At 43.4% G+C, this 11,443-nt stretch overlaps 1 long non-coding RNA gene across 2 annotated transcripts; it reads left to right on the top strand.

The window, feature by feature from the left end:
* Positions 1-2,245: 2,245 nt before the first annotated feature.
* On the top strand, positions 2,246-10,817 carry LOC147581339 (uncharacterized). 2 transcript variants are annotated; one of them, XR_015250892.1, is made up of 3 exons: positions 2,246-2,422; positions 8,032-8,294; positions 10,339-10,817. It is a non-coding gene; the product is annotated as an uncharacterized LOC147581339 (long non-coding RNA). The 2 variants fall into 2 exon arrangements; XR_015250891.1 differs by lacking the exon at positions 10,339-10,817 and having other exon boundaries at positions 8,032-8,470.
* Positions 10,818-11,443: the final 626 nt, after the last annotated feature.

The raw sequence follows: 11,443 nt of genomic DNA, 5'->3' as shown, positions 1-11,443 counted from the left end.
AGAGAGACAGAGACAGAGACAGAGCATAAGTGGGGGAGGGTCAGAGAGAGAGAGGGAGAACACAGAATCCAAAGAATCCAAAGCAGGCTCCAAGCTCTGAGCTGTCAGCACAGAGCCTGACACGGGGCTCAAACCCACAGACCATGAGATCGTGACCTGAGCCAAAGTCAGACATCCAACTGACTGAGCCATCCAGGTGCCCCAGTTTATTTATTTATTTTGAGAGAGAGAGAGAGAGCACGTGTGTGGGAATGGCAGCGAGAGAGAGAGAGAGAGAGAGAGAGAGAGAGAGAGAGAGAATCCCAAGCAGGCTCTACACTGTCAGCACAGAGCCCAGTGCGAGGCTTAATCTCATGAACCAGGAGATCACGACCTGAGCTGAAACCAAAAGTCTGACACTTAACCCACTGAGCCACCCAGGTGCCCCTCATCCACGATCAAAAAGAAAAGAATGCCCGGGACACGTCACTTCCTATTAGTGGGGAAACATTTTCAGAGTACGTTGTAGTGTGGTAGCAAAGGCCTAACTTTGCTCTAGGAGAATACAATATCTTGGGAAAAGATATTGAACCTGTGGGCTGGTTCTCAAGTCTATGTACTTTCCATTTTTCAAAGTATCTCGATGGTCTCCTAAGATTAAAAGAGTATCAGCATTCTAGCATTCTGAATCTATACCCAAGCATGTCTGGTTGCTATTTCTATATTAAACATATGACTTTTACATTCAGAGGAAGGACACGTCTCTAAATTAAGGGCATCTAAATTTTTGTCTCTTTTTATAATACCTATGAGGCCAATCACCACTTCATTTGCAGAACCTGCCTTGAATCTATTTGAAATCCATGTATTAGGAAAATGCAACGCTATATTAATCTTTGTGCTTCCATCCATTCTTCCATTCAATGAGCATTTATGAAGCATCTACTACCTGCCAAGTTCTATGTCAGATGCTTTAAGGCTGTAAGGATGCAAGAGATCTAGGGCCCTATCTTGGGAAGACTGTAACCAGTACACAACCTACACATGCTATATTCAGAATCAATAAAAGAAGAAGAAATAGAGAAGATACCGTAACATGTTCACGTCAGGATTAGCTAACTAGTTTGAAATTATAACATCAAATCCAATAACATTTCCAAATGTGAAGATGGTCTCTCGATTGAGAAGCTCAGAGGTGCATTCACTATTCACCTGGGGGAGTTTAGAGGCTTGGAGAGAATGGCAATCACCCAAACCACATCCAGACAAACCAGACAAGGGTCCTCAGCTGAGAAAAGGAAAGAATCGTGTCTCCCTGAAGCAAGTGATTTCTCAGGTGGCAATGGGAAGGAAGCAAATCAAAGAATTCAAAAGTAGATTCGCATTCCCTTTCATAAACACTATCATATGACAAATTAGTGTAAACTCCACATGTACTTCTTTTTTTTTAATGTTTATTTGTATTTGAGAGAGAGAGAGAGACAGAGACAGAGTGTGAGCGGGGGAGGGCCAGAGAGAGAGAGAGACACAGAATCCGAAGCAGGCTCCGGGCTCTGAGCGATCAGCACAGAGCCTGATGTGGGGCTCGAACCCACGAGATGCGAGATCATGACCAGAGCCGAAGTTGGAGGCTTAACCAACGGAGCCACCCAGGCACCGCCACGTGTACTTCTTGTACCAAGAAAATGCACGGCTTTCATGAAACCAAGAAGAGCACCCCGGTTGTTCAGAGAAAAGGAATTGTTGTCACATAAAGCCTATTGCCTAGCAACAAAACAGCACACCTTTCTTCCAGCCATGGACACACACAGCCTCGCCCTCTTGCCTGCTCATTCCTCCTGACTGACAAATACAGGGCTCTTTTGATAGGATCTAGGGTTGGGAGAACTGAGTTTTAAGGTCCTGGCTTAAAAACACCAATCAGTATGAAGTTTTGAAAATAGCTAAGAATTTAACCATGTAGTCAGAGCCTCTGAAAAAGCCACAATACAATAAAACAAGAGGACCATTGGGCTGAGTTCCTTTTCTGTTTTGTCTTGTTTTGTTTTGTTTTCCATACTGACAGTTTCCCAGGAGAGTCACTCTTCTCCCCCTTAGCCACAGGCACCAAAGTCCTTCTCTGACTTTCATGCTTAGAGTGAAAATGGAGTCTTACAACCCAGCACTTCTCTTCAGACCTTAAGTCCATTGGTGAAAACCCATGCCCATCAATGCCAGCTTTATTTCATTGCCAAATGCTAAGTCACAATGGGCAACTTACCTCCTTTCATACGTGCTGTATAACAGAACCATTGGACAGAATGTTTGCAAGCAAGTTGCTAACCAACATTCTATAGAACAGAGTGTATTCAGTGATGACTCACAGATGAATTACTTCACCCTCACGGACCTCAAACTGGGTGTGCCATTTGCTGTAGATTGACTCAACGCTTAACCCTTCCAGGTATGGAGAAATCCCACTTGCCTTCTTTCCCCCACGATACCTCAAGTGTCTCTGAGTGGTGGCAGACACTGCTGGGGAGGGACAGTAGCTGTTCACAAGGGCTATCTCATCACAGAGCATGATTACTTGTTTCTCAATACATGTTGCAGCCAGCAGCAGGGCATTGATTGTGGGAAAATGCAAATTCCAGCAGTTCAGCAATTAGATGCAAAAAACAGGAGTAAAGCATCTCTAGCAATGTAAGCAGTTTTACATTCAAGAAAAGCTCAATATTCTCCAACATGTTACCCCATCCCACTTATTATCTGTTCTGAAAGACATTTAACATGTCTTTTTCCCATCAGCATCCAAGATCTTCGAGGTCTTCAACTTTTTTTTTTAAGTTTATCTATTTGTTTGAGAGAGACCGACATGGTGTGAGTGGGGGATGGGCAGAGAGCGAGAGGGAGCAAGTAGGCTCCTTGCTGTCAGCACAGCACCTGATGCGGGGCTCGAACCCACAAACCATGAGATCATGGACCGTGAGATCATGACCTGAGCCAAAACCAAGAGTCTGACACTCAGACCACTGAACCATCCAGGCACCCCAACAGACATTTATTAAATGAGCCACCCAGGCACCCCAGGTCTTCAACATCTGATGCCAACTGATGACCTGAGTAGGAGGGAGAGGTCTGTATATCTCACTCAGGTTATGCTCCTTCTTTTTGTAAATGTTCTCTTGTGTGAAAAAAAACCAGGGACACCACTATGGCATTAATACGAATACATGCAGCTTTAGTCATGAAAGACATATTCCCCCAATTTCTTTGTGATTTTATGACTTGTCATTTTCTTCCAATCTTCTTTCCTCTGCTTAAGATCAGTAATAATAGGGGCGCCTGGGTGGCACAGTCGGTTAAGTGTCCGACTTCAGCCAGGTCACGATCTCGCAGTCCGTGAGTTCGAGCCCCGCGTCGGGGTCTGGGCTGATGGCTCAGAGCCTGGAGCCTGTTTCAGATTCTGTGTCTCCCTCTCTCTCTGCCCCTCCCCCGTTCATGCTCTGTCTCTCTCTGTCCCAAAAATAAATAAACGTTGAAAAAAATTTTTTTTAAAAAAGATCAGTAATAATAGGAGTCTAATGACTTGTGATAATAGCAAAGGCAAAATATTTAATCCCAGCTCTGAAATGTTGGTATAGTCTTAAGACTGTTCATGGAGGGCTGATGATTTCTGCAAGAACTAAGAATGATCTAGAGTCACAAGCTGACCCAGAAGGCTAGCGGAGTACTTTCTTCTCTTTTTTTAAGATGTTAGTTTTTAGAGCAGTTTTAGGCTCACAGAAAAATTGAGGTGAATGCACAGAGAATTCCTATATACCCTTTGCCCACACATACGCACAGCCTCCCCCGTTGTCAGCAACCCCCACCAGAATGGGACATTTGTTGCAGTGGATGAACCTACATGGACACACTGTCATCATCCAAAGTCCATAGTTTACATCAGGGTTCACTCTTGGTGTTGTACATTTCATGGGTTCGGATAAATGTATAATGACATGTATCCACCATTATAGTAGCATACAGAGCAGTCTCACTGCTCTAAAAGTCCTCCGTGCTCTACTTATTCATCCCTCCCTCCCTCCAACCCCGGGCAACCACTAATCCTTTTACTGCCTCTATAGTTTTGCCTTTTCCAAAATGTCATATAGTTGGAATCATATAGTATGTAGCCTTTTCAGATTATCTTATTTCACTTAGTAATATGCTTTAACATTTTCTCTGCATCCTTTCATGGTTTGATGGCTGATTTGTTTTCAGTGCTGTATAATATTCTATTGCCTCGTTGTACTAACCTTTATTCACCTACTGAAGGGCATCTCGGTTGCTTCCACATTGTGCCGATTTTGAATAAAGCTGCTATAAATGTTCATGTAATGGGCTTTGTGTAGACATGAGTTTACAGCTCATTGGGGTAAATATCAAGGAATATGATTGCTGAACCATATGGTAAAAGTATGTTTAGTTTTCTAAGAAACTGCCTAGCTGTCTTCCAAAGTCGTTGTACCATTTTGCATACCCACCAGCAATGACTGAGAGTTCCTGTCGCTCCGTAGCCTCACCAGCATTTGGTGTTGTCAATGTTTTAGATTTTGGCCATTCTAACAGGAGTGTAGTGGTCCTCATTTTTATTTTAATCTGCTGCGTGTTCCTGATGACAGAGGATGTGCAGTATCTTTTCACATGCTTATATCTTCTTTGTGAGATGTCTGTAAAGGTTTTGGCCGATGTTTCAGTCAGGTTGTTTATCTTCTTATTAATGAGGGAAAGTAGTTGTAAGGGGTAATTCACTCTCTTCATCAGCTAAACACCCAGATGTCTCAGCTGTGCCTGTAAACTCTATGGTGCAGTGAAGCTCTACCTCCTTCCAGAATGGTCCTCAGGTTGGCACAAAGTGCTCAGAGGCTAAGGGCACAGTCTTGGAGACCCCAGACTCTGTACCCTTCCTACTGGATAACCTCAGGCAAGTTACTTGATCTCTTTTATGCTCAGGTTTCTTCTGCTTACAAATTAAGATCATAATAGTCCTCATGTCTAGGGGTTTGTACAGATTAAATAAGACAACATTGACAGCACTCCAGCATAGTGCCTGACACACCAGGTAAGCACTCAGGAAACATTACTTGTTATTAATAAGAAGTGAATCATGGGAAGGAGTTATCAAGTGAAACTGGGTTTTGAGAATCACCGTTGGCCGGTTTGGTTTGTGTGTCGGTTGCTAGAAACACCATAACAAAATCCACAGACGAGGTGCCTTCAATAACAGAAATTTATTTTCTCACCATCCTGGAGGATAGAAGCCCCAAATCAAAGTGTCAACAGCGCTGGCTTCTCCTGAGGCCTCTCTCGCCAGCTTGCAGATGGCCTCTTTCTCCCCATGTCTTCCTTGGTCTTCCTTCCGTGCGTGTCTGTGTCCAAATTTCCTCTTCTTGTAAGGACACCGGTCATACTGGATTAGGTCCACACTAATGACTTCATTTTAACTTATTTACCTCTTTAAAGACCCTATCTCCAAATACAATCACATTCAGATGTCCTGAGGGTTAGGGCTTTAGTATACGAATTTGAGGTGGAGGGGCACAATTCAACAGATAACAGTTTGGAAAATCTATCTGCTTTGGTCGGGCTTTTTCAAGAAAATGGCATAAGCTTTGAAGAGACCAGGAAAAGGCAATCTCCCTGCTCTGCTCTACCCAGTCTGAAGTCTGCTTTCTGGAGCCTGGCACATGAAGGAGTCAGCACTATTAAATGGAACAAGCAAAAGGTGCCTTGATAAATGGAGTCCTCTAGAACACAGGCCAGCTACCAAATCCCACAGCCCCATGTGTTATCAGTTGAGTTGCATTACCCCAAATGTGACCTTATTTGGAGGTAGGGTCCTTATAAAGGTAACCAAATTTAAAATGAGGTGTTTAGGGTGGGCTCTAATCCAATATAACTGTGTTGTAAAAGGGGGAAATTTGGACCCAGAGACACACGCAAAGGAAGATGATGTAAAGACACATTTACAAGCCATGAGGGAGGCCTAGAACAGGTCCTTCCTTCAACCCTCAGAAGGAACCAATTGCACTGATACCTTAAGCTAAGACTTCTAGCCTCCAGAATTGTGGGAAAATAAATGTCTGTTGGGGCGCCTGGGTGGTTCAGTGGCTGAGTGTCGGACTCTTGATTTCAGTTCGGGTCAAGCCCCCAGGGTCGTGGGAACAAGCCCCACATCAAGCTCTGTGCTGAGTGTGGAGCCTGCTTAAGATTCTCTCTCTCCCTTTCTCTCTCCCCTCCCCGCCCCCGCCCTCCTCCACTCCCACTCTCTCTCAAAACAAATAACATTAAAAAATAAATAAATAAATGTCTGTCACTTAAGCAGGTAGTTTGTCACAGTAGCCCTAGCAAGCTATTGTGCCATGCTTCCTTTCTGTACCTGACAGCTATATAATCTGTTGATGGTATTTAGGCCTTAAGATACAATGATGAATAATTTACATATCCTGTCCTTAAGAAGCTCAAAGGCTTTGGAGGGGTAACAATTACATTAAAAAATCATTTGGGTTGGGGTGCCTGGCTGGCTCAGTCCATAGAGGACGTGACTCTTGATCACAGGGTCATGAGTTCAAGCTCCACATTGGGTGTGGAGCCTACTTTATTTATTTATTTATTTTTTAATTTTTTAAAAAAAAATTTTTTTTTTTCAACGTTTATTTATTTTTGGGACAGAGAGAGACAGAGCATGAACGGGGGAGGGGCAGAGAGAGAGGGAGACACAGAATCAGAAACAGGCTCCAGGCTCTAAGCCATCAGCCCAGAGCCCGACGCGGGGCTCGAACTCACGGACCGTGAGATCGTGACCTGGCTGAAGTCGGACGCTTAACCGACTGCGCCACCCAGGCGCCCCTGGAGCCTACTTTAAAAATCAGACAATCAGGGGTACTTGACTGGCTCAGTTGGTAGAGCCTGTGACTGACTCTTGATCTCAGCATTGTGAGGGATTATGAGTATGAGCCCCAAGTTGGGTAGAGTTTACTTTAAAAAAAAAAAAAAAAACTTAAAAACACCATCTAGGTTCAGTGTGGCTGGTGTTCCATTTCCTTGTTGGTCAGGAAATAGGTTTTCAGGTTTATTTTAATTTGGTGTCAGAACCCTGACTCTGGCTAAGGAGGAGTCATTCTCTGTGGGGTGAGGGGCAACGTTAGACCTCCTTTTGCATCCTGCCAACTGCCCTTCTCACCTAACTCCCCATCCAGTCTAGCCACCCTCCAATCCTTCCGGCACACAGGATCAGAGTCTTTGGGAAGACATATCAGGTCTTACCACAGCTCGAACCACCTCACTCCTCTCTGGCTTAAAGCATTTCAGTGATTTCCTGTTTTCCAAACATGAGCATACCCCCCTAAAATGGCGTATACGCTGGCATGGCCTCCTGGGTCAGCTATGCTGACCTTACTCCCCCACAAGAACCTGGGTTTGCTGCTCCTTCTGCCTGAACCCCCCTTCCCTCCTCTCTTGACCTGGTCAATCTACCTCCCTCCAGATCTTGTTCATTCATCCATCATCGCTCCTAGAGAACTTTCCTTAAATACCCAACTTAGGGCAAATCTCACATGGTCCTCTCCAGCACCGGGTACATCTACCTCCTTATCATAGTTGAGATTTTTTAATTTATTGGTGCAGTTTTAAGCGCTATGAAAGCATGTCTATATCCATTCACTATAATATCTTCGGCGCTTGGGTACATGATTGGGGCTCAATAAATATTGTCTGAATGAATCAATGAATAAGTGAGTGAGTGGGTCAGTACTGACCCCTAGAATTTCCAATTTGGGAAGCAAGCTATCGTATTTGAAAAATAGTAAAGTATTAGTGAGTATGAACACAGTACAGATTTGATCATTGTAGAAACAAACTTTTTGCAAAGTTGGTTAGTATTAAAAAGCTCCTTATCTCTGGAAATCAGCTTCCTCCCATGGCTTTGAGTACATTTTCTGAATATTTACTTAATTGTCTATTCGCTAAAAAAATCTTTCACACATGTTTAGAGAGATTTTAAGTAATTCTAATCCCCTCATTTTTAAACAGTCAGACACCAGTCGCCAAGTTAATCGATTTCATTGCCAGACTGAGAATTCTCCAAGCCTTCTGAATTTAATTTAAACTGATTGCATACTGAATGAGTTTGAAGGACTGTAAGGCAAAAGTGCATCTGCTCCAGAACTGATCTACCAAATGTTCATTGGTCTGTGCTGGTGCGAAGAGCATTCTGAGTCTAGCGGCCCGGCCCCGGAGGACGTGGTGATCTACTGTGCGCACACGGGTATAAACAAGGGTCGCCGTGCAGCAACGTAAGTGCTACCCAAGGAGGGTTCAAGATGCTATCAACCTCTCACAGCAAATGGAAAATGTAAGACTTAACACAATCACCCCAAGCCTCTACATTTTAATGAGAATCACGATTGGAGAAGGAAACACCCTGAAAAAAACCAAGATTGAATTACAGTTTACCTAACAGCAGAACAAATAGTTGGGCATTCGTCTTTCCTCACCTTTAGAAAACGTGAGCTAACTGCTTCCTTTGTCAGCTTGCCTGAGAATGCCCCTTCCGCTCTTGTCATTTCTTTGTATTTCCCTCCCTTCCTCCCTTGGCCAGGGCCTTTCTCCCGGGGTGTAATTATGTTTTTACTTTGTAGTTGGTCTTTGGCCACTGAGTTCCCTCAGGAGAGGAACTCATATTCCCTAAATCACCTGACTTTTCAGTATATCCTCCTTGATTCCTGGCTTTCTTAAAAATACAAATAAACCAATTCCCTATTAAAATACTTAAGAACTTGGAGTGGACAGGGAATTCAGAATCCTAAAATACAGGTTCAACCTTCAACCTTTCAGCTATTTTGGAGTATATATAATGCAGCTCTCCAAACAACATGGAGATTGGGATGGAAATCAAAACTGTTAGCCCGTTCAAGGCAGACTTTCTAACTGTGAGATCATGACCTGAGCCAAAGTCAGACACTTAACCGACTGAGCCACCCAGGCGCCCCTATAAGCATAATTTATTACTACCTACTTCTCTTCTGACCCCATTGGACGAAATGGCTCAGGTTAGTCAAAATGTTTTCCTCTGATATATTTTTAAACTGTCAGGTCCAATTAAGTTCTCGGTATATTAGCAAGTAAAGCTATTTTATGGTATCTGTTTTCTTTCTTTCTTTTTAAAGTTTATTCATTTATTTTTGAGGGGCAGGGAGGGGCAGAAAGAGAGGGGGAGAGAGAGTCCTAAACAAGCTCCTTGCTGTCAGTGCAGAGCCTGACTCTGGGCTCAATCCCATGAACTGTGAGATCATGACCTGAGCCAAAGTCAGATGTTCAACCGACTGCACCACCCAGGCACCCCTTCCTTCCTTCCTTCCTTTCTTGCTTCCTTCCTTCCTTCTTTCTTATTTTTGTTTTTTAGTAGGCTTCACACCCAGCATGGAGTCCAACTTGGGGCTTGAGCTCATGACCATGAGCTCAAGACCTGAGCTGAGATCAAAAGTCAGATGCTTAACCAACTAAGCCACCCAGGTGGCTCATTCATTCACCCACTGCATTCAGAATTTATAGAAAGTAGAGTTTCTTGTTATGTAATTAGCTAACAAGAGATGTCCCTTCCTGAGAGGAGAGGTGGCTATGCAGGTGGCCTGCTAGTGGACAGTAGTCTCTTTTGCTCTCTAGGTCACTGTTTGGACCCCAGCAATTGACTCCAGAGCTAATCATATAGGGAGAATGATATGAGAAGCCAGAGTCACTCACTCATGCATTCATTCATTCAACTGATATTTATAGTTGGTGTCAGGCAGTGTCCTTGACCTTGGGGAAACAGCAGAGCACACCGCAGGCCAAGTGCCTGCCTTCATGGAGTTTACATTCTAGCAAGTGAAACAGACCATAAATATATAAACAAGTAATGATGTACTTTTATGTCCAGTAACATTAAGTGGGACGGAGAAATTAAGGCAGATGAAGGGGTCAGAGCTGATGACAGGTGATATGAGGGACCTATTACTGACATATCCCAGTTTGGAATTAAAAAGAGGCCTGCAGAAATGCTCTGTATGTCTTGATGTTTCAGGGGCTGTATGGTACTCCAAATTCACATCCAGGTTACGGTCAGTCACAAGGATCTACAATTAGCTGAATTGTAAAGGTATACCACTCTGAGTGTCGCTTGTGAGTGACAGAAAACCCAACTCAAACAGGTGTGGGAAAGAAAAGAGAATCTCTTAGTTTGCTTAACTGAAAACTTCAGGGGGGTTGGCCAAGCTGGACCCAGGAGTTCAAATAATGTCATTTGGACCCCAACCTCTCTTCTCTTGGGTATGCCTTCTTCCATTTTTACTTCATTTTCAGCAGGGTCGAGCAGATATCTGAATAGCTGAAGTCCATCTCTGTCTCCCAAGAGTTAAATCGACAAACAAAAAATGGAATTGAGTCCCACTGAAAGAATTGAAGATCTCTGCCGAAACCAGTCACTGCGGACAGGGGGATTCCACCTCCTCACTGGCCATTCTGAGACACGGGTCCAAACTCAGAGCTAGGGTTCAAGGCAGCTCAGCAAACCACATGGGCCAATGATGGAACAAGGCAAGCACTGGTTCTGTTACTGGAAGAACGGGGAAAGGATGTTGGGGAACTGAAATCAAGAAATGTCCATGATCACATACAGAAACTCTACTCTTTTACATCCTCTCCAACACCAATTTCGTTACTGATGTCACAAATAACATCTTTTTATATTTTGTATCCATTAACATGGGGGTATAGTTTGTATTTTGGGCTTTTATCCTTTAAATCCCACACCAAAATTAAAAGTGATTTATGCACCACCATTCCAATATTACGGGATTATGTATTAGTCTATGTATTTACCTTTATCAGAGAACTTTATATTTTCATGTGCTTTGTGTTGCCATACAAGTCATTTTCTTAAGAGGAAAGTGTGTATACACATACACACACACACACAAATATATTTCTCATTTTGGCAAAGTCCTTGTCCTTCAGTTACCTCGGGGTTTATTATTGTTCTGTCTTATGGATTTTTTAAAAATAATTTATGATCTTTTCCTTTAAGCTTGAATAATTTTCAAGGTGCTTTCAGTCTCTTGTTGCTTTTCCAGAACCTTAGGTCACCCAAACCTAGTCTCTGAACTTAGCAGAGGTAAATAATCTCCTTGCCTTAGAAAAACTTAACCGCGAAGAGTCTCAAATAAATTGTTTTCTCCTCAGTGTATTTCTCTCATTGATTGCACGGCTCAGAACCCCACCAAAATGTAACATCGTCCGAGATCCATGCATGGTGAGCATTTAGCGGGACCATGCCCAGTGTGGTCCTCTGCAGTGACATGTCCTGTTGCGGAAAGCAGAGGTCCCAGAACCCTAGAGATTTTCTGCAGAGAAACTTTACAACATCACTTCCTGGAAAGATCCCTGGCTGGGATCTTTTAACGCACCT

The sequence above is a fragment of the Puma concolor genome, chromosome B2, assembly GCF_028749965.1.
Source record: "Puma concolor isolate L17-30 chromosome B2, mPumCon1.1.hap2, whole genome shotgun sequence".
NCBI classification, from domain to species: domain Eukaryota; kingdom Metazoa; phylum Chordata; class Mammalia; order Carnivora; family Felidae; genus Puma; species Puma concolor.
The sequence above is the reverse complement of the archived record's forward strand: the minus strand, read 5'-3'. Positions and strand labels throughout refer to the sequence as shown.